This window comes from Sciurus carolinensis, chromosome 11 (genome assembly GCF_902686445.1).
Source record: "Sciurus carolinensis chromosome 11, mSciCar1.2, whole genome shotgun sequence".
Taxonomy (NCBI): Eukaryota; Metazoa; Chordata; class Mammalia; order Rodentia; family Sciuridae; genus Sciurus; species Sciurus carolinensis.
In genome coordinates, this window is record NC_062223.1 from 89,922,106 (window position 1) to 89,947,497 (window position 25,392).

A 25,392-nucleotide genomic window follows, 5' to 3' on the forward strand; every position below is an offset into this window, starting at 1 on the left:
CACTTTGACTTAGCCTCTTGCAAGCTCCTGACCAGGAACCACTTGTCTTTTCTCAAAACATTTCATGACTCTGACTCTTGACACCACATACCTATTTTTCTGCCTCACTAAGGGCTCATTCTCCTTTTCTAACTTCCAACTCTCCTGCTCAACTTCTAAGTATTAATGTGTTCCAGAGTAGAGTCCCAGACTTCCTTCTGTCTTGTGTCTACATTTTTCCCCATAGGAAGGATCATCCAGTGCAAGGGTGTTAAGAACTAATTATGGCTGATGATTCCCACATTTCTATCTGGGTCCTGGATACATTTCGTGAGTTCCAGATGTGCTTACATAACTAAATTCATGATATTTTCACTTTGATGACCAATAAACATTTCAAATTTCTCTTGTCCAAAGAAAAACTATTGATTCTTATCAATCTTCAGCCAGTTTCTCTCAGTTTTCCTTATATCAGTAAAAGTTAACTGCTCAATTGCTCAAGCTTAAAACTTAGAAGTTGTTGTAGATTGCTCTCTTGTGTTCACGCCCCACACCCAAGAAAATAGCACATGACATCATTTCTACCTCTCTGGCATATCCCAAACCCACCATTTTTCAGCAAGATTTTGTGTTTCCATATCATTTGGACTCTTATATTAGCATCTCTTTGCTTTAAGCTTTAACTCTTGCTTTTCCATACTTCATTCTCACAGAGAATGCAAGTTGTTTTTAAAAGAAAATATATGTGTCAGAGTACATCATTCCTTGTTTAAAACTATTGAATGGCTTTTGGCTTCCCATTTTCTTGAAATAAAATCCCCACTTTCTACCAAGGCCTACAAGGACCTATGTGATAGAACTCTTGCTCTTGGCTTGAATCTGGAATGTCCCCCAAAGGCTCACATGTTGAAGGCTTGTTCCCCAGTGCTGCCATGTTCAGAGATTGGAAGGTGGTTGGATGATAAGGGCTGTAACCTCATCAGTGGTTTAATCCACTGATGGATTCATAATTAGATGACATTATTGGGAGGTGGTAGAAACTGAAGGGAGTGAGGCCCAGATGGAAAAAGCAGGTCTTTAGGGGTATATCTTGTCCCTATCCCTGCCATGAGGTGAGTAGCTTTGCTCTATGCTTAACTCTCCGCCATAATCTTCTGCCTCACCACAGGCCCAGAAATAAAAGTCAAGTGGCAATTGACTGAAACTATGAACCAAAATAACTCTTTCTTTCCTTAAGTGTTTTTTTCCTCAGGTATTTGATGACATCAATGAAAAGTTGACCAACACAGCTCCTCTCTGATCACAACTTTTCTCATTTCTCCTTGCTCACTATACTCCAACACCACCAGAATCCTTCTTTTTCTTAAACACAACACAATGTCCCCCAGCCTTTTGTCTTCCTCTTGCTACTTGCTTCCTTTTCATTCATATCTAAACCTAGCATTCCCTTCTCAGAGGGTCTTAGCTGACTATCTATATTAGCATTCTACTGTTCCACAGTACAGCCCTAGTAATTCTAGGTATTCTCCATTCTTCTGAAGCTTGTTCCTCAGATGAGAAGGGAAGCAAGATGGGCAGGGGCCAAAAGTCAACAAAAATATAATCTCAACTAGAAATTAGTTTCAATCTAATTCCATAGGCTCTCTGGAGAAAGTAGAAGTATACTACAATTTGAATACCTCTTGAAGAAACGGGGCTGGCCTTTTATTCCTGTATAAGTCATTCATTGCTAAGGTCCAAAGAGTGAGGAGGAACAGTGGGATTAGCTAGCCTTCTGGGCAAGTCTCTGCATCATTGGACATTAAAAATTCTTTAGAGATAGGGGAGACTGTGGGTGACAGACAAAATCAACACAATAACCGGAGAGATGGTGGTACTGGGTAGTGGAGAAAGTATGGATAAAATATCAACAGTTTCCATTTACAATGTTCATAAACTGAACTAAACTGTAGGTGGATAGATTGATAGAGAAATTTGAGTGAGATTGTATTAAAGATCCTTTCAATTTTAAGATTTTTAAATTTTCTGATTTTAAAGATGTCTATATTTCTTCATGATAATTAATTATAATAAGAACACACTAATATGATCTCTCTTTTCTAAGTCTGTTTAATTCATATTATGACATACAGCCAAGTGGTGAGCCTTGATTATGCTTTTTGGAATTCACTAGAGCAGTAGAAATTATATCTAGGTCCATAATCATACTGACCCACCCTTAATCATCTTATTTAAATTCCACTCTACCCTCACTACTGCCAACTCTAACAAGCCTTCTAGATCTTAAATACTGTATCTTCTGCAATGCCTTTTCATACCACTCTATGTTGAATTAATGTCTCCCTTTACTCTAGAAAATTACAGTGCTTTGCACATTGCACTATAGTGTCATTAATTTTATACAGCTAGACTTATTCCAGTGCCTAGAATTTAGTATTCAAATACTGTCTCACCTTAAGTGCATTTAGAATTCCTTGATTCCCCTAAAAACCTTACTTCCATGGAACACTTAAATCTACACAAAAACTGAAAAATAAAGACAAAATCTATCTTCTCTTTGCTTTCACTCAGATTTTTTTTGATTCATAAAGTAAACTGGATCTGCCTTAATGTCTGATTTTCATTTCATAGCCAAACTGAAAAGGAATTAGTTTGTCCAAATAAATTAAATGTCATCAACCTATGATGTACACATTTTCTACAGGTTTGATATTAGTATCCCTATTCCAAAAAAACTACCTCCTACAGCATGACAGCAAGATGTAAGGAAATTAAAAGCTAAATAGATTGCTTGGAACAAATAAACTTGGAACAAATGCAGACCATTGGCTCAAATTGCTGGGCATTTTATTTAGATCAATATTTCACAAACTTAGTCTGTGTTTCTTCAGCTCATAATTGGCTTCCCCTGAAATGAACAGTTAATTTCCTAGTTAAATGCACTAGAGAAATTCTGCATAGTGTGATTCACAACATAAATTAACCATTTGAAAATTTCAAAGAGTCCTACTGAAAATAAATCCCTTGTACTTTTGTAACTATCTAAACATCTCTCAGATGACTAATATTTTCAGGTCAGTCTGGGAAATTTTGACTAAGATTACACCTATTTTAGACGTTTCTTCTTTAGTTGATTAATTCTATCAGTGTCTGTTTGCAGTGTATTGAATCTAACTCCAGCTGAAAGAAATTTACAAAATGTGTCTTAAATGACTAAGAGAATTTGGAGAAGAAATTAAATAACAGATTTTTAGTCATAACTCCCAACAAGAACTCTGAAAGCCACTCCATAGAGCTGTCTTTAAGGGTATGGCTGCTTCCAGGGTCAAGCAGCCTCCCGCATTAGAAGCCACCACTCCAGCCAGTTCCATAACCTCTCTGCTCTGCTGTGATCCACAGCAGCAAAACATTGACCTCACACCTGGCCTTTCTCCCCACTTCATTCAATTTAAATGCAAGATTCATGCTTGTAATCTGACTGGGGGACATAAACATATCCAGAAGACTGGCTTCAAGGGAATCTGGAAAATGTGGTTTTTCAGCTTTCCACTCTCGCTCCACAGTATTCACACACCATCACCATTTTCTCTCAACATACACTACATTGCAGGATGATGAGGTCCCTTACAATGCAAAAGTGAATAATTTAAAAAATTCTAAATAGAGCTAGATTCTAGTTTCATGAAACCAGATTATTAGTTCCTAGTTCAGTATCTGTTAACAAAACACAAGCTCAAAAATGTTGTAATTTTATAGAATGAATGTACTAGAGCATAGGACCATCTTGAAAACCCAGTTGTTTCCTGAGGATGAAGCAGAGCTTCAAAGAGATGAAATAGCTTGCTCATAGTCTCCACAATGGAATACAGTCAAGGTGTCTGGTCTTAAGTTTGTGTTAACTGTATTGTCCCACGGCTCTTATGTTGTTATTCTCCAGGTAAAATGGAGTTCTGTCTTTTAAAAAGGGTTGAACAAAGAATGCAATGTATAATCAAAAGACATAACACTAAATTGAACAAACAATATTAATGATCTTTTAAAATATGCAGAATGCTTTCCTAAATATTATAGTGAACATAAATAAGAATATGAGACCCTAATCTTCCAAATCATCAGCAGCAAAATGAAATTCTAATGGTAGACTTTGGGGTTGGGGAGATAGCTCAGTTGGTAGAGTGCTTGCCTTATAAGCATAAAGCCCTGGGTTCAATCCCCACCACTGAAAAAAAAAAAATCTTAAACCTAATGGTAGACTTTATCTCTGTATATTGACACACAAGACTGTAAGAGCAACATTATACATGTAATTCTCACAGTCACTTTTATATATGGATCCCAAAACATGAAGTCCACTGATTTATAAGTGTATTAAATAGCTTCCTTCCATATTTTAAATATTTTAAAACTTTGAAATTTTATGAATTCTATTGACTTCATATTTATTTTATTTCATATTTATTAGTATTCTCTTCCTTACATTGTTCTCTATAGTGTTTGCCAAATAATGGAAGAAGTTTCTTAAATACAATCTATATTCATTCTTGTGCAATATAGAGAGTTTTCCTCTAGAGTCAAATTTTAACCACTTAAGGAAATTTCTGTTCAATTAGTCTATGATATTAAAATGTCATCGACTAGGTGATTTAAACAAAAGAATTTCATTTCTGACATTCGGGGAAGCCAGAAAGTTCAAGATCAAGGTGCAGGCAAAGTGGATTTCATTCTATGGCCACTGCTCATAGCAGGCACCTGTCACTTAACTGTCACTTCATGACATCTTTGTGTGCAGGTGGAAGGGTGGGGAAGAAAGAGAAGGAGAGAGAGAGAGAGAGAGAGAGAGAGAAATACAAAAAGAGAGGGAAAGATCTATTTTATTTTTCTAATTAGGGCACTAATCTTATCATCAAGGCCTCACCCTGAAAACTTAATATAACACTAATTATCTCCCAAGGGTTTCATCGCTATGTACCATCACATGGGAGTTTAGGGCTCCAACATAAGAATTTTAAAAGGACTCAGTTTGGTTCATAGGAACACAAAAGTAAAACAAAAAATAATTCAGGATAGGTCACATGTTAGGTCACAAAACAAGTCTCAAAAATTAAAAGATGTAACTCATGTCAAGAAATTTTAAAAATCACAATGGAAAATATAATTAAAATACCATTTGATCCAGTTATACCATTCCTAGGTTTATACTCAAAGGACTTAAAATCAGCATACCACAGTGATGCAGCCACATCAGTATTTATAGCAGCTTAATACATAATAGCTAAACTATGGAACCAACCAAGATGCCCTTCAACAGATGAGTGGTAAAGAAAATGTGGTATAGATATACAATGGATATTACTCAGCCTTAGAGAAGAATGAAATTATGGCATTTGCAGGTAAATGGATGGAACTGGGAGAATATGCTAAGTGGAATAAGCCAATTCCCAAAAACCAAAGGCAGAATGTTTTCTCTGATAAGCAGATGCTGATCCATAATGGGGAGATGCTAGGGAAGGAAGGAGGAACTTTTGATAGGGCAGAGGGGAGCGCGGGGAGGGGAGTGGGAGTTTGGGTGGGGAGGATGGTGGAATGAGATGGACATTATTACCCTGTATACATATATGATTGCACAACCAGTGTGACTTTGCATCGTTTGCAGAGGAACGAGAAGCTGTCCTCCACTTGTGTACAATGTGTCAAAGTGAATTCTACTTCATATATCACTAATTAGAACAAATAAAATTATAATAATAACAAAGGAAAAATAAATAAATAAATAACAAAAAGAAATATGGAAAATTCACAAGTATATGGAAATGAAACAATATAGTTTATTGTGATTTGGATCTGGAATATTCTCCAACGGCTCATTCACTTAAAGTCCAGCTATTGTGTCTTTTGACATGTCCCAACATTGTTTACACAATTTCCTGAGATATTCTAGGTTCATCTAGTGGTTTCCCTGTTTTAACCCTATAACCAATCATTTCTCCAATGAGTACTTCTTACATTCTATGGAGCAGGACATTCAGAAAATAAGAGATGGCCAGTCATTTTTAATTTTAAAATAATACCCATAATTAGCCATGACATAAAAACAAATTGATAGACTTAATTTATGTCTGTTGATGTAAGTTTTATTGAGAAGTCCTCAGAAAGTTTATTGAATGAATGAGAACTATTTAAAAAGTAGTTAGTTTGTATTTGACAACTTTTCACCAACTCTACTTTTTCTCTCTTCAAATCATCTTACAACTGTTGATAGAATAATTTTAATTCTAAATTTCACATGCAGACCTGTCACTCAGCTATTTAAATATCCTACCAAGCTATATCCTGTGTAATACTTGGACTGGCAGTGTGTGTTATGGTTCCTGCTCACATATAAACATCTACACAGCTATTAACCATGATCTCATGAGAATTTGCCAACACCCAGAAATGTGTTTCTCTGTCTCTTTTTCTCTTTTATACAGTACCATTTGTTGAAAAGTTATCTACCAAATAAATGCCATTCATTTATGAAGCTCTCTTTAATTTCCTGTTGCCTGAAACAATTTACATTCTCTTAAATTCATTGAATGGCAACTTTATACTGGTTCATCTCTCATACTCATATTAAGAAGACTAGCAGATTTGTGTTGCCTTTCTAAACTACATTCACATTGATTGACCACTTGCCATTTGCCAAGAACTATACACTATATTATGACATTATTACTTACAACTAGCTTTTTATCTTTTTGGATAAAATAATTCATTATTTGAAAAATGATGAAAGTATACATTTTATCATCAAAAAGTTTTAGTATCTATGAAATATAAAATATAACAGATCTTACATTGCTTAGTTCTAAGACATAAGTAGCTGGAAAGATGTATTTAATTTTACAAATTAAGCAACTATAAACACTTGCATGAATTGTCCAAGGTCACATGACTAACAAGTGATGAATCCATTTCCAAAATATAGGCTGTAAAATTTTTTCTACCCTTCCCCATACTAGGCCACAACCCAAATATTTATAATGAACAGACCTGAAACAAATGTGAAAACAAAAACAAAACTATTAGTGTGCATTAAATGAGGTGTGGAACCAGCTTGATGACAAGTTTTAGACCCTGACCACTCCTCCTAAAGGAGGCTTAGCATTTGCTAGCCAATCTTGAATTACAGTTGGTTCAACCAATGGGTCTCACATTCAATTCCACATGCAGAAGTTCTAGAGCACATACAAAGTCACTCTGGAAACAGTGAGTGGGAGTAAACTTTGCAGTTCAAATCTCACCTCCCATGTGAAGCCTTTTCTAAAACACCCACACAAGCCTATATATCCTTTCTCTGGGCCCATAGAATCTTCTCTTTATTATGACAGCTGTGCTGATGCCAGTCCATTGTTTTTGCTTGTCTCTGTGTGTGTGTGTGTGTGTATGTGTGTTTCCAGATAGAACATGAACTTCTTCTTTAGAGACTGGACAATTTCTTAATTATTTTGCATGATAATGAACACACTGAAGGCCTATTAAGTATTTAACAAGTGAATGTCCTTGTGATGTGAAAACCTATATATATATACATAATATATGAAAGATTATACATATATCTACTAAGCCTACCTAGTGATGAAAGAATAACTACAGCCACAATGTCATGTTCTAGATAGCAAATTTTTTTTTAACAAATCAGGATTCCAAAATATCAGGTAGCATAAACAGTTTCAGGAAGCATAAACAGTTTTTTTGAATCACTCATTTGTATGAAAGAACAAGAGCTATCACTATGTATAAAATACCATTCAAATATATATATATATATATATATATATATATATTTTATCAGGCACAGTATTAAATGAAATTGGTCAGTTGGAGTAATTTATGTTGTGCCAATGAATGCTTGTGTTTTAAGAAAGACTGCTTGAGAATTTTCAGAATTTTTCTTGATTATGGTAAAGACCAAATGAAGTAAGACTCTTTTGTTTTTTCTTTTATATGTGATTAAGGGTAGCAAAATCACTAGTAGTGATTTTGTAGTGCATTGCTTTTACACAACTTTAAAACAATATAAACCTTTTAATGAGATGTTGCATGAAAGCCGAATATAAAAAATAGATTCGAAACTTGATTTTGCCCTAGTCGAAATGGAAGTGGAAAGTTTCTTTAGAGGTACTCTCTTCTGCCTTCTTCCCACTTAAACACAGACACACACACACACACACACACACACACACACACACAATCCCTTGAAATTTGAGGCAACTGCAGGTGCCTGAATGGAATTGATTGAAAACATGCCACTCTGCCAAGTCATTTGTGATTATTAGTTTTTGAAAGTCCACCAGGTGACTCCAAACCCTAGCCAGATTTAGAGACCACTAGACTGGGTACACTCTAAGGTCTTTATTTATTTTCCAAATCTGTGTTTTCCTCTTCACTATTATTTGTATTCTTCTCCTCCCGGCTTTACTTCCTTTCTCTTGTTTTTCATTTACATTTTTTCCTTTTCATTTCTGAAAATTTCAGTCTAAAAACATTATGTGGGGCCTATGATAGGCCTATGATAGGGAAGCCTAGTGGCAGGGAGAGAGACCGATCCCAAGGTGTAGAGAAAGCATTTTTATGGGAAGTGTTACCATGATGGTGTCAGAGCCCAAGTATGTGGGAAGTGATCCAGATCAGGATGCAGGAAGGGAACCTGGATGAAGAGGGCATCCATGTGCAGGGGACTGCAGCCTGAATGGAGTGAGAAGGTGTCCATATGGGGAGTTGGAGGGCAGCTCAGACAGGTGTGTCTAAAATTAATAAAGGGCGTTTTGATCTCTCCAAATGGTCTAAAGCTACTAAAGGATGGTTTTGTTACTCCCCATCTGGCTCCTGCTTCCTTTTACCTTTCTCTCACTAGCACTCCCTCAGTTCCTCCAATGCTCAGACCCAATTCAACTTTATTCATTTTGCCTCAACTTGGAGCCTCTTCCTGTCTTCTCTTTCCCTACTTATTTCACTAACTCCTAGTCATTCTTGGTAATACTCCTAAGTGTCATTTTCTTAAAGAGCTCCTTTCCAACCTTCCAAATGAAATTGGACTTTATTGTATTCTTTCCTATCGCTATGGTTACTTTCAACAAGAGCTCTATTTTCCTATATGATCACATAGGTTTTTAGGTAACTAGTTGGTTTGTATTTGTGTCCTCTGCTTAACTGCATTTCTGTGGGATCAGGAACTATACCTGCTTTGGGTCTCACAGGGAAGTGCCAAGCATACAATAAGTGCTCACTGTGTGCTTTTAAATATCTTAATATGGATAGATGGAGACTTGGACGGGGAGATAGATAAGAGTGAGCGAGTACTCAAAGGACATGTAAGCATACAGCTGTATATTTTGGGATGTTATCAATAAAAATGGTACGTAGATTTAGCTGGTCAAACCTTTTGAAAGAGAATTGATTTCAGGAATTTGTTTTAGGGACATGCGTGTTTGTGCCCTGAGTTGGGGGGTGGACAAACGATTGTACTCAGACAATGTACCTATTGAGGTGTAATCAGTAAGGAACTAGTGCTGTGCCTTGCATATAGTGCACATTTAATGTCATTTTTGTGATTGAAGAAATGATAGTTCATACATGTATAAGATGGAACACTCCGCAGACACACTTTGCCCTTTGTATATTGCTGATTGTCAGAATTTCTTTTAATTCAATTTAAGAAATAAGCATTTTTGGATACTCTTATATCTTGCTTTACAGTGGTCCCTAAAGTAGGTGGGACAGCTATTAACCTGAAAAGACTCTGTGTTTCCCAATCTTTATGTAATTAGAAGTAACCTAGATTCCATGTTAGTTTAATGCTTTATAGAGTAAAATGGCAAATATAGAAGTATTTTCCACTAGGGTCATAACATGAACTCTTTTTTTAAAGCTAACTTTTGACTTCAAGGCCTCAGAAAGGAATGAGAACATGAAATATTTTTAGTTGTCTTTATTCTTTATTTTAGCCTGATTCTTAATTCTACATAGTAACTACGCAGAGGGGTCAACACCTTGAAAGCTACAAAACAACTTTCTACAAAGGAAATTTAGAAGCCAGATATAAATACTAACACAAAGATGATCATTACATACAGTGAAAGAATTTGGTCTATTTATTTTTTTGTTTCCTATGAAATGGAGAAAAATCTGTACATTTGAAATACACAAAATGTGTTAAGTGAGGATCACTTGATGTAGACCCCTTGTTTCTGACCTTTTGTCAAATTTCTCTCCAGTATGTATGAATGCTAACACCTCTATATTTGCTTACACCAGAAATGCACGGAACTTTCCTACAACATTTAGGAAATAGAAATAGTTACAGAATTGTGTTTGACTCTATCATGTAATTTCTTAGTAGAAAATGACCAATGAGCTTAATTTCCCTTGACAGCAAATCATTCTGCCTCACTTCTTGGAGTAGGAAGTCAATGGAAAAAGATATTATGAAACAAACTCTTTTTGGTAATTACAGAACATGCAAAATTTTAACTCCAATTTTATTATATTTTTCAAATAAATCTTATCATTTAATCTAACATGGTACAGTTTATGTAGTACTTTAATGTTTGCTAAGATATATTTTGTGCTTGATTATATAATATCTTGTAGGTTTGTGTTTCTTGTACTTCTTACATTATCTTAATTCTTTCTGCTGCTCTGTTTCCTGATGAGAACCTCAGCACACATTTGCTATTGGGTTTGTGCTATGAGTGAATTGCATTAACCCACAGACACACAAGGAGACAGAGACATTTAAGGCAGAATAATTACTCAAAATTCCAAATCCAATGACAGGGAGAGATCAAACACACATACCAATCATGCCAGGCAAAATGCAATAGTATCTGAAAGTACTGAAGAAATGAAAATGCCAAAACAGTTCTGAGAAGAGTAGAAATGATCATTAGATTCTGGTTTGTTTTTGTTTTGTTTTGATACCAGGAGCTGAACCTAGGGGCACTTAACCACTGAGCAACATGCATCCCCAGTCCTTTAAATTTTATTTTATTTTGTTTTGTTTTATTTTATTTTATTTTATTTTATTTTATTTTATTTATCTTATTTTATTTTATTTTGAGACGTATCTCTCTAAGTTCCTTAGGTCCTTGCTAAGTTGCTGAGGCTGACTTTGAACTCATGATCCTCCTGTCTCAGCCTCCCAAACCACTGGGATTATAGGAACGTGCCACCCTGACTAGATTTATTAGCTTCTTGAGCATTTATCACACTAAAATTTTGTTCTTCATATGTTATGTTGAACATCTAAAGTTTCTCTCTAAAACAAATATTACCTCCATTTTATAGATGAATTTTTTTTGAAAGATTCCCAAGGTTCATGACTGATCAGTTCAAGATAGAAATTTGTAAATGGAAAATCTGGAATTATAAATTACTAGGCCAACCTATCTGTTTAGTGTAGAAAAACTTTTTTCTTCTTTTTTTAAAATTTATTTTTATTGTAAACAAATGGGATACATCTTGTTTCTCTGTTCATGAAGTAGAGGCATACCATTTGTGTAATCATACATTTACCTAGGTAATAGTTTTTGATTCATTCTCTTATTTTTTCCTTCCCCCCCACTCCTCTTTTCCCTCAATACAGTCCCTCCTTCCTCCATTCTTGCCCGCCTCCCAGCCCCCATTATGTGTCATCATCCGCTTATCAGTGAGATCATTCATCCTTTGGTTGTTTGAGATTGGCTTATCTCACTTGGCATGATATTCTCCAACTTCATCCATTTGTCTACAAATGCCATAATTTTATTATTTTTCATGACTGAGTAATATTCCATTGTGGATATATATACATATATATATATATATCACAGTTTCCTTATCCATTCATCAATTAAAGGACATCTAGGTTGGTTCCACAATCTGGCTATTGTGAATTGAGCAGCTATGAACATTGATGTGGCTGCATCTCTGTAGTATGCTGATTTTAAGTCCTTTGGGTATAGGACAAGGAGTGGGATAGCTGGGTCAAATGGTAGTTCCATTCCAGGTTTTCTAAGGAATCTCCACACTGCTTTCCAGAGTAGCTGCACTAATTTGCAACCCCATCAGCACTGTATGAGTGTACCTTTTACCCCATATCCTTGCAAACATGTATTATTGCTTGTATTCTTGATAATTGCCATTCTAATTAGGGTGAGATAGAATCTTAGGGTAGTTTTGATTTGCATTTCTCTTATTACAAGAGATGTTGAACATTTTTTCAAATATCTGTTGATTGCTTGTAGATCTTCTGTGAAGTGTCTGTTCATTTCCTTAGCACATTTGTTGATTGGGTTATTTGTATTCTTCGTGTAGGGTTTTTTGAGTTCTTTATATATTCTGGAAATTAGTGCTCTATCTGAAGTATGAGTGGCAAAGATTTTCTCCCACTCTGTATGCTCTCTCTTCACATTGTTGATAGTTTCCTTTGCTGAGAGAAAGCTTTTTAGTTTGAATCTATCCCAGTTGTTGATTCTTGCTTTTATTTCTTGTGCTAAGGGAGGCCCGTTAAGGAAGTCTGATCCTAAGCCGACATGTTGAAGATTTGGGCCTACTTTTTCTTCTATAAGATGCAGGGTCTCTGGTCTGATTCCGAGATCCTTAATCCATTTTGAGTTGATTTTTGTGCAGGGTGAGAGATAGGGGTTTAGTTTCATTCTGTTGCATATGGATTTCCAGTTTTCCCAGCACCATTTGTTGAACAGGCTGTTCGTTCTCCATTGCATGTTTTTGGCTTCTTTGTCTAGTATGAGAAAATTGTATTTATTTGGGTTTGTGTCCGTGTCCTCTATTCTGTACCATTGATCTACCTGTCTATTTTGGAACCAATACCATGCTGTTTTTGTTACTATTGCTTTGTAGTAGAGTTGAAGATCTGGTATTGCAATACCCCCTGCTTCGCTCTTGCTACTGAGGATTGCTTTAGCTATTCTGGGTTTCTTATTCTTTCAGATGAATTTCATAATTGCTTGCTCTATTTCTGTGAGGTACATCATTGGGATTTTAATTGGAATTGCATTGAATCTGTATAGCACTTTTGGTAGTATGGCCATTTTGGCAATATTAATTCTTCCTATCCAAGAACATGGGAGATCTTTCCATCTTCTAAGATTTTCTTTAATTTTTTTCTTTAGTGTTCTGTAGTTCTCATTATAGAGGTCTTTCACCTCTTTTGTGAGATTGATTCCCAAGTATTTTATTTTTTTTCGATGCTATTGTGAATGGGGTAGTTTTCCTAACTTCTCTTTCTGAAGATTCATCACTTATGTATTAAAATGCATTGGATTTATGAGCATTGATCTTATATCCTGCTACTTTACTGAATTCACTTATGAGTTCTAAAAGTTTTCTGGTGGAATCTCCCAGTTCCTCTAAATATATAATCATATCATCAGCAAATAGGGATAGTTTGAGTTCTTCTTTTCCTATTCGTATCCCTTTAATTTCTTTGATTTGTCTAATTGCTCTGGCTAGAGTTTCAAGGACAATGTTGAATAGACATGGAGAAAGAGGGCATCCCTGCCTTGCTCAGTTTTTAGGGTGAATGCTTACAGTTTTTCATCATTTAGAATGATATTGGCCATGGGCTTAGCATAGATGGCCTTCACAATGTTAAGGAATGTTCTAACTACCCCAATTTTTTCTAGTGTTTTGAGCATGAAGGGATGCTGTATTTTATCAAATGCTTTCTCTGCATCTATCGCAATAATCATGTGATTCTCGATTTTAAGTCTGTTGATATGGTGAATGACATTTATTGATTTCTGAATGTTGAACCAACCTTGCATCCCTGGGATAAAATCCAGTTGATCATGGTTCACTATCTTTGTAATATAGTTTTGTATGCGATTTGCTAAGATTTTGTTGAGAATTTTTACATCAATGTTCATTAAGGATATTGATCTGAAATTTTCTTTCCTCGATGTGTCTCTGTCTGGTTTAGGTATCAGGGTAATATTGGCTTCATAGAATGAGTGGGAGGGTTCCCTCCTCTTCTATTTCATGGACTACTTTGAAGAGTATTGGAATGAGCTCTTCTTTAAAGGTTTTATAGAACTCGGCTGAGAACCCATCTGGTCCCAGACTTTTCTTTGTTGGTAGGCGTTGATGACTTCTTCTATTTCATTACTTGAAATTGATTTATTTAAATTGTGTATGTCCTCCTGGTTCAGTTTAGGTAATTCATATGTCTCTAGAAACCTGTTGATGTCTTCGTGATTTTCTATTTTGTTGGAGTATAGATTTTCAAAATAGCTTCTAATTATGTTTTGTATTTCAGTTGTGTCTGTTGTGATATTTCCTTGTTCATTCTGAATTTTAGTAATTTGAGTTTTCTCTCTTCTTCTCTTTGTTAGTGTGGCTAAGGGTTTATCAATTTTGTTTATTTTTTCAAAGAACCAACTATTTATTTTGTCAATTTTTTGTATTGTTTCTTTTGTTTCAATTTTGTTGATTTCAGCTCTGATTTTAACTATTTCTTGTCTTCTACTGCTTTTGGTGTTGCTCTGTTCTTCTTTTTCTAGGGCTTTGAGCTGTAGTGCTAGGTCGTTTATATGTTGATTTTTTTCTTCTTTTATTGAATGCGCTCCATGAAATAAATCTTCCTCTAAGTACTGCTTTTATAGTGTCTCAGAGCTTTTAATATGATGTTTCTTTGTTCTCATTTACCTCTAAGAATTTTTTAATTTCCTTCCTGATGTCTTCTTTTATTCATTCATCATACAATAGTGTATTATTTAATCTCCAGGTGTTGGCGTCGTTTCTGTTTTTTACTCTGTTATTTATTTCTAATTTCAATCCATTATGATCTGATCGAATACAACGTAGTATCTATATCTTCTTGTACTTGCCAACATTAGCTTTGTGGCATAAAATATGGTCTGTTTTAGAGAAGGATCCATATGCTGCTGAGAAGAAAGTGTATTGACTCTTCGTTGGATGGTATATTCTATAAATGTCCATTAAGTCTAAATTATTCTTTGTGTTATTGAGATCTATGGTTTCTTTGTTCAATTTTTGTTTGGAGGATATGTCCAGTGGTGAGAGAGTTGTGTTAAAATCACCTAGTATTATTGTGTTGCGGTCTATTTGATTTCTGGAATTGAGAAGGATTTGTTCGACGTATATGGATGAGCCACTGTTTGGGGCATAGATATTTATGATTGTTATGTCTTGCTGATTTATGCTTCCCTAAAGCAGTATGAAATGTCCTTCTTTATCCCTTCTGACTAACTTTGGCTTGAAGTCCACATTATCTGATATGAGGATGGATACTCTGGCTTTTTTGCTGAGTCCATGTGCATGGTATATTTTTTCCCATTCTTTCACCTTTAGTCTGCGGGTATCTCTTTCTATGAGATGAGTCTCTTGCAGGGAGCATATTGTTGGATCTTTCTTTTAAATCCAATCTGCCTGTTTATGTCTTTTGATTGATGAGTTCAGGCCATTAACATTCAGGATTATTATTGATATATGATTTGTATTCCTGGTCATTTGGCTCATTTTTGTTTTTTGACATGACTTGGTTTCTCCTTTATTTGGCTCTTCCTTCAGGGTAGTTTCTCCCTTTGATGATTTACATCATTGTTTTTCATCTCTTCCTCATGGAATATTTTGCTGAGAATGTTCTGTAGTGCTGGCTTTCTTTTTGTAATTTAGCTTTTTTTTACCATGGTAGGATTTTATTTCATTGTCAAATGTGAAGGTAAGTTTTCCTGGGTATAAGATTCTTGGTTGGCATCCATTTTCTTTCAGAGCTTGAAAAATGTTGTTCCAGGCCCCTCTAGCTTTTAGCGTCTGGGTTGAAAATTCTGCTGATATCCATATTGGTTTCCCCTTGAGTGTAATTTGATTTTTTTCTCTCGCGGCCTTTAAAATTCTGTCTTTATTTCTTATGTTAGGTATTTTCATTATAATGTTCCTTGATGTGGGTCTGTTGTAATTTTGTATATTTGGCATCCTTTAAGCCTTTTGTTCTTGATTTTCCATTTCATTTTTCAGCTTTGGAAAATTTTCTGATATTATTTCATTGAATAGATTGTTCATTCCTTTGGTTTGTTTCTCTAAGCCTTCCTCAATCCCAGTAAAATTGGCCTTTTCATGATATTCCACAATTCTTGTAGATTCTGTTCATGATTTCTTATCATCTTCTCTGTTTGATTAACTTTGTTTTCAAAATTAAATATTTTGTCTTCAATGTCTGAGGTTCTGTCTTCCACGTGTTCTATCCTATTGATTGTGCTTTCTATGGAGTTTTTAATTTGGTTTATTGTTTCCTTCATTTCAAGGATTTCTGTTTTTTTTTTTTTCAATATCTCTAACTCTTTATTGAAATGATATTTTGCTTCTTGTATTTGCTCTTTTAACTGTTGATTGGTGCTATCATTCAATGCCTGCATTTGCTCTTTCATCTCATCATTCAATGCCTGCATTTGCTCTCTCATCTCCTAGTTTGCTTCCCTGATCATTTTAATTATGTACATTCTGAACTCCCTTTTTGACATTTCTTCTGCCATGCTGTCATTAGATTTTATTGCTATACCATCTCAGTTTGTTTGGGACATTTTCTTCCCTTGTTTTCTCATATTGCTCAGTTATCTACCCGTCTAGTAGTGAAACTCTGGGATATTGCATATTTCCTCTATTGACTAATATTGTCTTTGTAGATTTCCAATAACTCACCTCTTAGCCTTCAGTAGCCTGAAGTCTTGGCAAACTTGATAATGCAGTGCTCCAGTAGCAAGTTGCCCCTCTCTGGGTAGTGGCCTTCAGGTGGGGTGTATTCCCTGTCAGTGTGCAGAGGTGCCTCCACTTGTTGACTGATGGTCAGCCAAAGGGGGACTAGACTGCAGACTGGAGCACGTCTGATCTGGGCCTGTGTCTCTGGTTCTACTGCCCTGGTGGGAAAGCCTCGCCCAGCGGGGAAGACTCACCTGGTGGGGAAGTTTCGCTGAGCAGCTCTCCTCCAAGACGTTCCCTTCAGTCCAGAACTACCACCCCGACTGGGAAGCCCTCCTCTGCGATGTTCCCAGGGGTCTTGACCTACCGCCTGGCCTGGGAGCCTGGCCCTGGGAGGGACTCCCTCGCTGAGTGGCCTGCCTCTGCTACATTCCCTGGGGACCGGAGCCACCGCCTCGGTCTCGGACCCTCACTCTGCGTTGAAGCCTCTTGCCCTATGGCCTTCCTCTGCAATGCTCCCAGTTGACTGGATTCTCGGCTCCAGCAGGGGAGTCTCACTGGGCCACTGTTCTCCACAAAGTTCCCTGCATTTCGTGACTACTGCCCCATCCGGGGAGCCCAACCTGTGGGAGAGATTCACCCTGTGGCTCTGAGTTGGTCCCGAGTTTCTCAATACCTCCTCTTCTTGACTCCTGGGTCTTGTCAGAGGTCCTCTAGCCACCTGTAGGTGAATCAGGAAGGGAGCTGCCCTTCCAATGATGATGGCCACACCCTCAGGAATATTTCAAAATGCCTGCACCAGCCTATAAAGAGCTTCTGGGTAGCTCCTCGATGTAGGCAGGCTGGCTTGTCTGCCGGCTTGCTCCCCGATGGGGACAGACCTCGGCGTGGTGGTCGGGGGGAGTCGCTCAGTGATGGTGTCTGACTTTGGCCTGGTGGTTGGGTGGGTTGGCTGCCAGCCACCTATCTCCGCAAGGCAGGTGGGTTGGGTGCCTACCGGCTACCTCCGCGACTGCGACCAACCAGTGATGGCCAGAAAAACTTTTTTGATTCTATCAGTTGAGCTGAGTTTTATTATTTGAACTGAGCTGCAGCTTGAATAACAAACAAAAATTTAAATTGGGAAATAAAACAAAGGGCCTCTATTCAGAGTTTTAATACTTACAGAGACACAGAATAAAATGTATTTCCTGGAATATCTATAGTGAAAGTGCAGACAGAGGCCAAAGAAACTCTGATGAGTGAGAGGAGACTTTCCAGAGGAAGAGGAACTTGAGTAGAGTTTTAAAATATATGTGGATATAGATGAAACTAAGAGGAAGATTATATAAAGGAACTTCCAGTAGAAGGATCTGATATCACAAAGGCACAGAGATGAGGAATCACAAAATCACTAGAGAATAGCAGATAGTTCAGGCAGAATTGTCCTGGAGTAATCATGGCACCACGTCTGGCAGAGGATGAGAACAGGTAACAGTGAGAAACTCTCATGCTTAGCTTAGCACACAACTGGACTCCAAGTGGGTCTCCCCACTGAACTCTATCTACGGGAACTTTCTACCCCTTGTCATTTCTCTCCTCTGAGATATAAAACATGGAATTCTGTCACTGAAAACAAACACTCTGATTTTCATTTCTTTCTAAGATAGTTTTACTCAGTTTAAAACAGAAAAGGGTCCAGAGATTTTTAAATCGAGAAATCTTGATAAGAGATTCTGATCTTCTCTAGGATGAGCAGACCCTAGTGTGAGTTAACTCACACTAACAACACCTACAAACTGATGAATTTTATGCCAGTTTGTTCACTTATAATGCAGGAATGTTCCTTCATTGGCCAGAATATCATATATTCTATTAGGTAAAGATGATGTCCCAATGTCACTATAGGAGGGAGGACTTCTACCATGTGGCAGTAGAGAATTTATTCATGTTATTTATATTAGTTGTCACTACAACATTGTGATGCAGTTCTTCCTTTAATATGATTGTATAGATGAGGAATTCAAGTCAAAACATTAAATAATCTTCCCTGATTTCATAGCCACTAAGTTTTGGAGCTAAGGAGCAAACCTAATATACTTTGATTTTTATTCCATTCAATGTACAGAGTATATGCATAGTGACTGGAAAAACATGATGATGTTGGTGATGATGACAATGATGATATAATAAAGGTAATTACAAGTTGTTGGATACTCACTTTGTGCCAGTAATATGCTATATAAACCATCTTCTATAATTTCCATAATAACTCCATTAGGTGGGAAATTATTTCCATTATAGAATAGAAATGAGAAAACAGATGTTCAGAAAGTTTTAATAACTTTTTCAACATCCAAAGCTGGCTACATGGTGGGGCAGCTATTGAACCCAGGTCTCTCTGGTCAGAGAGTAATTTTACAACTAGCAGGGTAGTGATAAGTACCTGATGATCAAAGTCAGAGTGAAGAGATTTGTATGTTAAGAGAAACATTTCATGTAGGCTGTGGTGGACAACAGAAGATTATACAAGTTTTCCCCACAGGGACGCTGATCATGTGTCTTTGTGGTGATGCAACAACATGTACATTTTATAGTTATTTTCTTCTCAAATTAGTTGTTTGCTTTATGTTCTCTTAGGAGAAGCAAGGTTTGAACTAGCTTTCTTTGAAGTGAGTGCCCTTATGACAAATTTGAAATCAATCTAGAGTCCCCTTCTCTATAATTTTTGCAGTGCTGGATGCTGCACCCAGGGCCTCATGCATGCTAGGCAAGTGCTCTACCTTTGAGCTACACCCTTAACCCTAAACCTTGACCCTGTTCAACATCAAAAAATTTGAGAAGTTTTCTTTAATACTTTGTCCTGTAACATGAACTCCCTAAAGGAGAGGTTGTTTCTTTCCACTATAGCTCAGTTATCTGTTATGAAGTTTGGTAAAAATAAATAGACTTCCTAATGTAAACTGAATAAATGAATGTTTGAATGAGTTTACCAACTGTAGACTTTATTTAACTTTTACATTGCTTACCTTTTAGAATAATATCCAGATAAGACCTGTCCATTTATTTTTTTTCCTTTGTCAAATTTTTCTTTTGGGACCTCTTTGAATTTCTCAAGTGTTTCCTGTCTGGTTTAGCATATTCTAGGCTCTGGTTAATTTCCTCACTAGTCTGGGATAATTCTCTTCCTTTTTCTGCCTTAATTCACATCACATTTAAGGACAGTTTCTAATCCCTCTTTTACATGCACAGTCCCCCCTGCCCCCCCGCCCTCTTAAACATGAAAAGAATGGTGGGAATTCAGGCAACCTAGAAACAATTTAAAACAAAAGAGAAATAGCTAGAAGGTTGAGAAAAGGTCACTACAGGTGAATATTCATGAGAATAGTCTGATTCATGAGATAGAAAAGAAATCATTAAATTATGTAACTGGAAAAAAATTGGAAATAAAGCCATGAGAACATTTCGGATGACTGGTTGAGGCAATACTTGTAGCTGCAAGTGATGAGCATGGGAAGTTAATCTGAAAAGACCACTCATGGGGTGGTGAAAGGCTCCTGGAGGGAGGCCTAGACCTGGCGCTCACTCGGCTGTCTGTGACTTTTCTGGGTATCTGCACAATCTTGTTTAATGAGGATGCTGGGCTAAAAAGTATACAAAATCTTTTCTAACTTTAACATGTTACAGAAGGCTCTAATTTTCTAGCAAAGCAAATTAACTCATATGGTTTAGGTCATATATTTAGCCTAGTATAATTTTATCTTCATATTTTCTTCATCATTTAGCCCATATTATTGAGTGACTGACACTTGAGTATATAAGATGAGTAGATAAAGTCACTCCACCACTACTGCTTAGTCTTGGTGACCACAGCATTATGAACAGCAACATGACATGATAACAGAGGAGATGGCTGGAGGAGGGAGGCAGGATGGATACAGAGTTCAGTAGACAGGAACAAAGATATGATCGATGTCATAATTCCTAAGGTAGAAGTAGAGCCACCACTTTAAATAAAAGAGTAAATAGCTGGAGGTGTAGTTCATGGTGGAGCATTCACTTAGCATGTGTGAGGCTTGATCTCTAGCACCAAAAAGAAACAGTAAAAACTGGTTATAACTCTTGTAATTACTCCTTTGTTTTGAGGATTATAGTTCTAACTTTTAACTTAAAAGGTTGATGAGGGATTCTCTACCTTTCCGCACTTCCTATAATAGAAGATAGTTTTGATGTTTAGTTTTATTGATGTGGTCACTACCTAACCTAGTCTAGAGATTTTCTTGACCGCAGAATAGCTGCTTGGAGATCTGGGAGGTTTCCCAGTGATTCCTCATAGAGCTTGATGCTGACCTGAAATTTTGAAATGCAGAAGGAAATAGAAGAACCTAGAACTGGTGGGGAAACTTAACCACCCTCTGGAGACTTTCAGGGGTGAATACATGTGTGAAGAAGGTGGACACAATTCAAGAGCAAGAAGTGCGGTTGAGTAATCAGCTAGAAAGTTCATATTTATCTAAATATGTTCAAATTCATCTTTCTTTCTTCATCAGCTCCTACCCACCTTGAATCTCTTGCCTGGAAGTACAACACAAGTATTCCTGAATCCAAGTTTCAGAGCTGTGGGGACCAAGAAACTTCTCTCCTTTACTGTAAATTTGATCAATGCTGTTCCAGTGCCTGGCAAACAATAGCACTTGACTAAGGAAACTTAGTTTGTTTGGGTTGCTGATCACTTGTTTTTATCACCTTTGTCTGGAAAGGTATTTAAGATGGTCCCGTAGTAAATATCACTTGGATGACTTTTGCAATCAACATCGGAGGTTTAAAACCCAACCTATGCAATTAGTCTAAGGGACATTCAAGCATGTTTTTATTAAAATAATAAATGAAATATAGAAAATATGTATGGGGTACACACAAGGTGCATTCAGAAATACATAAAGAGAGGTGCACATATATGAACAAACTGAGCATGCTTGCATTAGAAGCACAATATTGCCAGCACCAGGGAAGCACCAGACCACCTCATACTCCTTTCTAAGGCCTCCTGGAGTCACCAGGACAGATGCAAATTATTTTACTTCTCTCCTCCACCAGACTATGAAGAACACAAGACTGGGGACTGGGTCTTTTTCCTTTTTGTATCTTTTTGCTATTACAATGGATCATGGCAAATTCTACAGAAAATTTTTGAGCTATGTTAAAACTTGCAGTGCTCAGCACCCAGACATTTACTGAGGAACCACTGGAAGAGTTACATTTTCTGTTCTTATCCATTTCCAGTTCTTTATCTATTTGTTAATCTCTTCTATCAGATTTAGCTCCTTATTTGTACCATTTGCTATCCTTATCTATTGAGGATTGATTCCAGGTCCTTTGCAGACACCAATATGTGTGGATGCTCAGTTTTCTTATGTAAAATTGAATTGCATTTGTATAAAACTATGCACCTTCTCATATGCTTTAAATACCTCTAGATTAGTAATAATACCTAATACATGTAAATACTACATAAATAGATACTATAATGTATTCTTTAGGGAATGAAGAGAAGAAAAAATCTGTACACGTACCATACAGGCACTATGTTTTTTAAAAATATTTTTGACCTCCGGATGAATTCATGAATAGAGAATCTATGGATTTGGAAACCACAGACCCAGAGGGCTAACTATGGACTCTCAGAAAAATGGGGTATTCTAAATACAAGTCTCTATAGTTAAACATTAAACTATTGGAGTAAAAAGGAATTGGTCATGAAAGGGGCTAAAATATGTTTTCCATTCATTAGACAATTTAGAGCTGCTTCCAATTCAATGACCAACATAAGATCCGCACTACAAATATGTTTGATGGAAATTCCCACTATGCTTGCTTAAGAAGGTGATGAGGCTTAGTTAGGTAAGCCAATTGCAACACTGAGAGAGAAAAGGAGACAGGACAAGTACCAACAGAGAAATTCAACTCTAGTGCTTGCCAGTGTGCCAAATAGCCATGGGAAAGTAAGGGTCCTTCCCAGCAGGATCAGAACCTGCTGGGAAGTAGTTTCTATTTGTTTTCCTGAATTTCATTAACTGAATTATAGAGCAGTTTCTGGTAGGCATTTATTTCCTTTGCAGAGCATGTCTTTAACTGCTTATTTGCCTCTAAGCAGTTTTAATTATCCTTTGGCTAGTCTTGTGTTCAAATGCTGCCGAATACCAACTGAAGCAGATCATATTCTATACAAGATGGAAATTCAGCAAGCTGCAGTGAAAGAGTGCAGTACTCTGGAAACATCTGTGAGAGTTTTAATTTAGAGGATAACCTCAGGCTAAATGAATGACAGAAAAAAACAAGAAAGTAAATGACTCATCTGTGAGTCTATATGAACAGGAGCTCTTAGATTTTCTCTCTTCTTAAAACACTAGTTGGATTAAATGTCAGAAGGCATTCTCCTAATACCCTGTATTTTTATAACATTCCTATGGTTTGAATTTCCTGATTTATGAGGCCTTCTCAAAGATGACCACCTTCCCATGGCCAACTGTTGGTGCCTAAAGGGAAAGAGGCAGAGCAAGGCCACCCCTCCAAGAAGTCTGATGCTGTGATGGTCTGAGTTCAAGGACCCCAAGAGTCTTCGCTGATGCTCTCATTTGCTAAAATGCCTCACTCTCACCCTGAAGGATTCCTTATGTGACCAAAACCATTCACTGTCCCACAATTTGTTTTAAAGTGTAAGTCCTGATGCAAAAATTAACAAGAAGTCACTTAGTAAGCAAACAAAGAGCCTGGGAAAGCCCGAAGATGTGTGTGTCATTGCATCTTGGAAATGCAGCCCATCGGGGACTTCCCTGACTCTGGGTTTTGAAATTCTTGCAGCAAAGAGAAAAAGATGTACATAGAAAGAAATAAAAAGGGAGATGAGGATGTAGAAAGTGAGAAGGAGTAGGAAAGATCAGTTTTGGATTTTGAGCTGATGATTTGATTGTTTTGAGCCCCAGTGTCTTCATCTATAAAATGAAACCAATAAACACTTATGGCAGGGGATTATTAATGAGCAGAGAAGACTCTCTTTCCCTTGTTAGAATAATTAGTCAACAAATTCACTTGTTCTTTTTACAAAACAGATTGTGAAAATTTGGACTTTCAAAGTGTGTATGTGTTTGTGTATCTATAATCAAATAGTATATTCAAATATCCCCTACATACATTTCTAGGCCCTTCTCTGGTTGAGATTTCTTTCTTCTTTTCCTTACCAAATTCTTACTAAAAGAATAGTCATTCCCTGTAAGTATGGAAACTGGTGAATTCAAAGGTCTGGAAAAGTTGATAATTTGTGGATGTGATTCAATAATTCAAAAGGACCAGATGATCTCATACTTTTATAATCTTTCCATGCTAATACTTACCTAAGTAATTTTTTGGGAGGTTGACATTGTAGTCTAGATCATAGCCACAAATGTCGATTGATCCAACTCACATTTTCTAGTAGAGGGAGAATGGTTTCATGTCAAATGTCCATCAGTCTTGGCCCTGAAAACCTAGAGGAATAGCTCATCATTACTGAACATCACAGTTCAAGGCTGAGAAGAAGCCCAAACATGATACTGCCTGGAAAATGTCAGGCAGGGGACTGCATTCAGTAGGCATTCATAGCAATGCTTCTATTAAACAATTCTGAGGGCTGCTTGCCTAGATATTTCTAGAACTAATATATATTTTATGCTGCAAAATTGAGTGTCTTCTTGAATTCAGATTTCAAGATACATTATATTGTTTCTATGGGCATCCAGAAGTGTTGTCTCTACTGAATTATGACATTGGCTCTTTTTTTGTTTGTTTGGTCTAATTAATTATACATGACAGTGGAATGCACTTTGACACATCATATGCATATGGAGTATAATTTCTCATATTTCTGGTTGTACATGATGCAGAATCACACCAGTTGTGCAGTCATATATGTACATGGGTAATAATGTCAGATTCATTCTACTATCCTTCCTACCACCATGCATCTTCCCTCCCTTCACTCCCCTCTACCTAATGCAAAGTAAATCTATTCTTCCCTAGCCCCCCTCTCTTATTGTGAATTAGCATCCTCATATCAGAGAAAACGTTTTTGCCTTTGCTTCTTGGGAATTGGCTTACTTTGCTTAGCATGATATTCTTCAGCTCCATCCATTTATCAGTAAGTGCCATAATTTCATTCTTCTTTAATATTGAGTAATATTCCATTGTGTATATATACCACAGTTTCTTTATCCATTCATCTGTTGAAAGACACCTAGGTTGGTTACATAGTTTAGCTATCGTGAGTTGAACTGCTATAAACATTGATGTGGCTGCCTCATTGTAGTATGCTGATTTTAAGTCCTGTGGGTATAAACTGAGGAGTGGGATAGCTGGGTCAAATGACTGAGGAGTGGGATAACTGAATCAAATGGTGGTTCCATTCCAAGTTTTCTGAGGAATCTCCATACTGGAATTTCCTGAATGATTGCCCCAATTTGTAGTCCCAACAGCAATGTATGATTGTACCTTTTCCCTACATCCTCTCCAACAACTTATTGTTGCTTGTTTTCTTGAAAATTGTCATTCTGATTGGAGTGAGATGAAATCTTAGAGTAGTTTTGATTTGCATTTCTCTAATTACTAGAGATGTTGAACATTTTTTCATATATTTGTTGATCAATTGTATTTTGTCTTCTGTGAAGTCTCTGTTCAGATCCTTAGCCCATTTATTGATTGGGT

The 25,392-nt window shown here is 36.7% G+C and overlaps 1 long non-coding RNA gene across 2 annotated transcripts in view; it reads left to right on the plus strand.

Moving 5' to 3' along the window:
* Nucleotides 1-25,392, plus strand: part of LOC124958604 (uncharacterized) — a 146,553-nt gene that overhangs the window by 26,126 nt on the left and 95,035 nt on the right. The gene's annotated exons all lie outside the window — the stretch shown is intronic.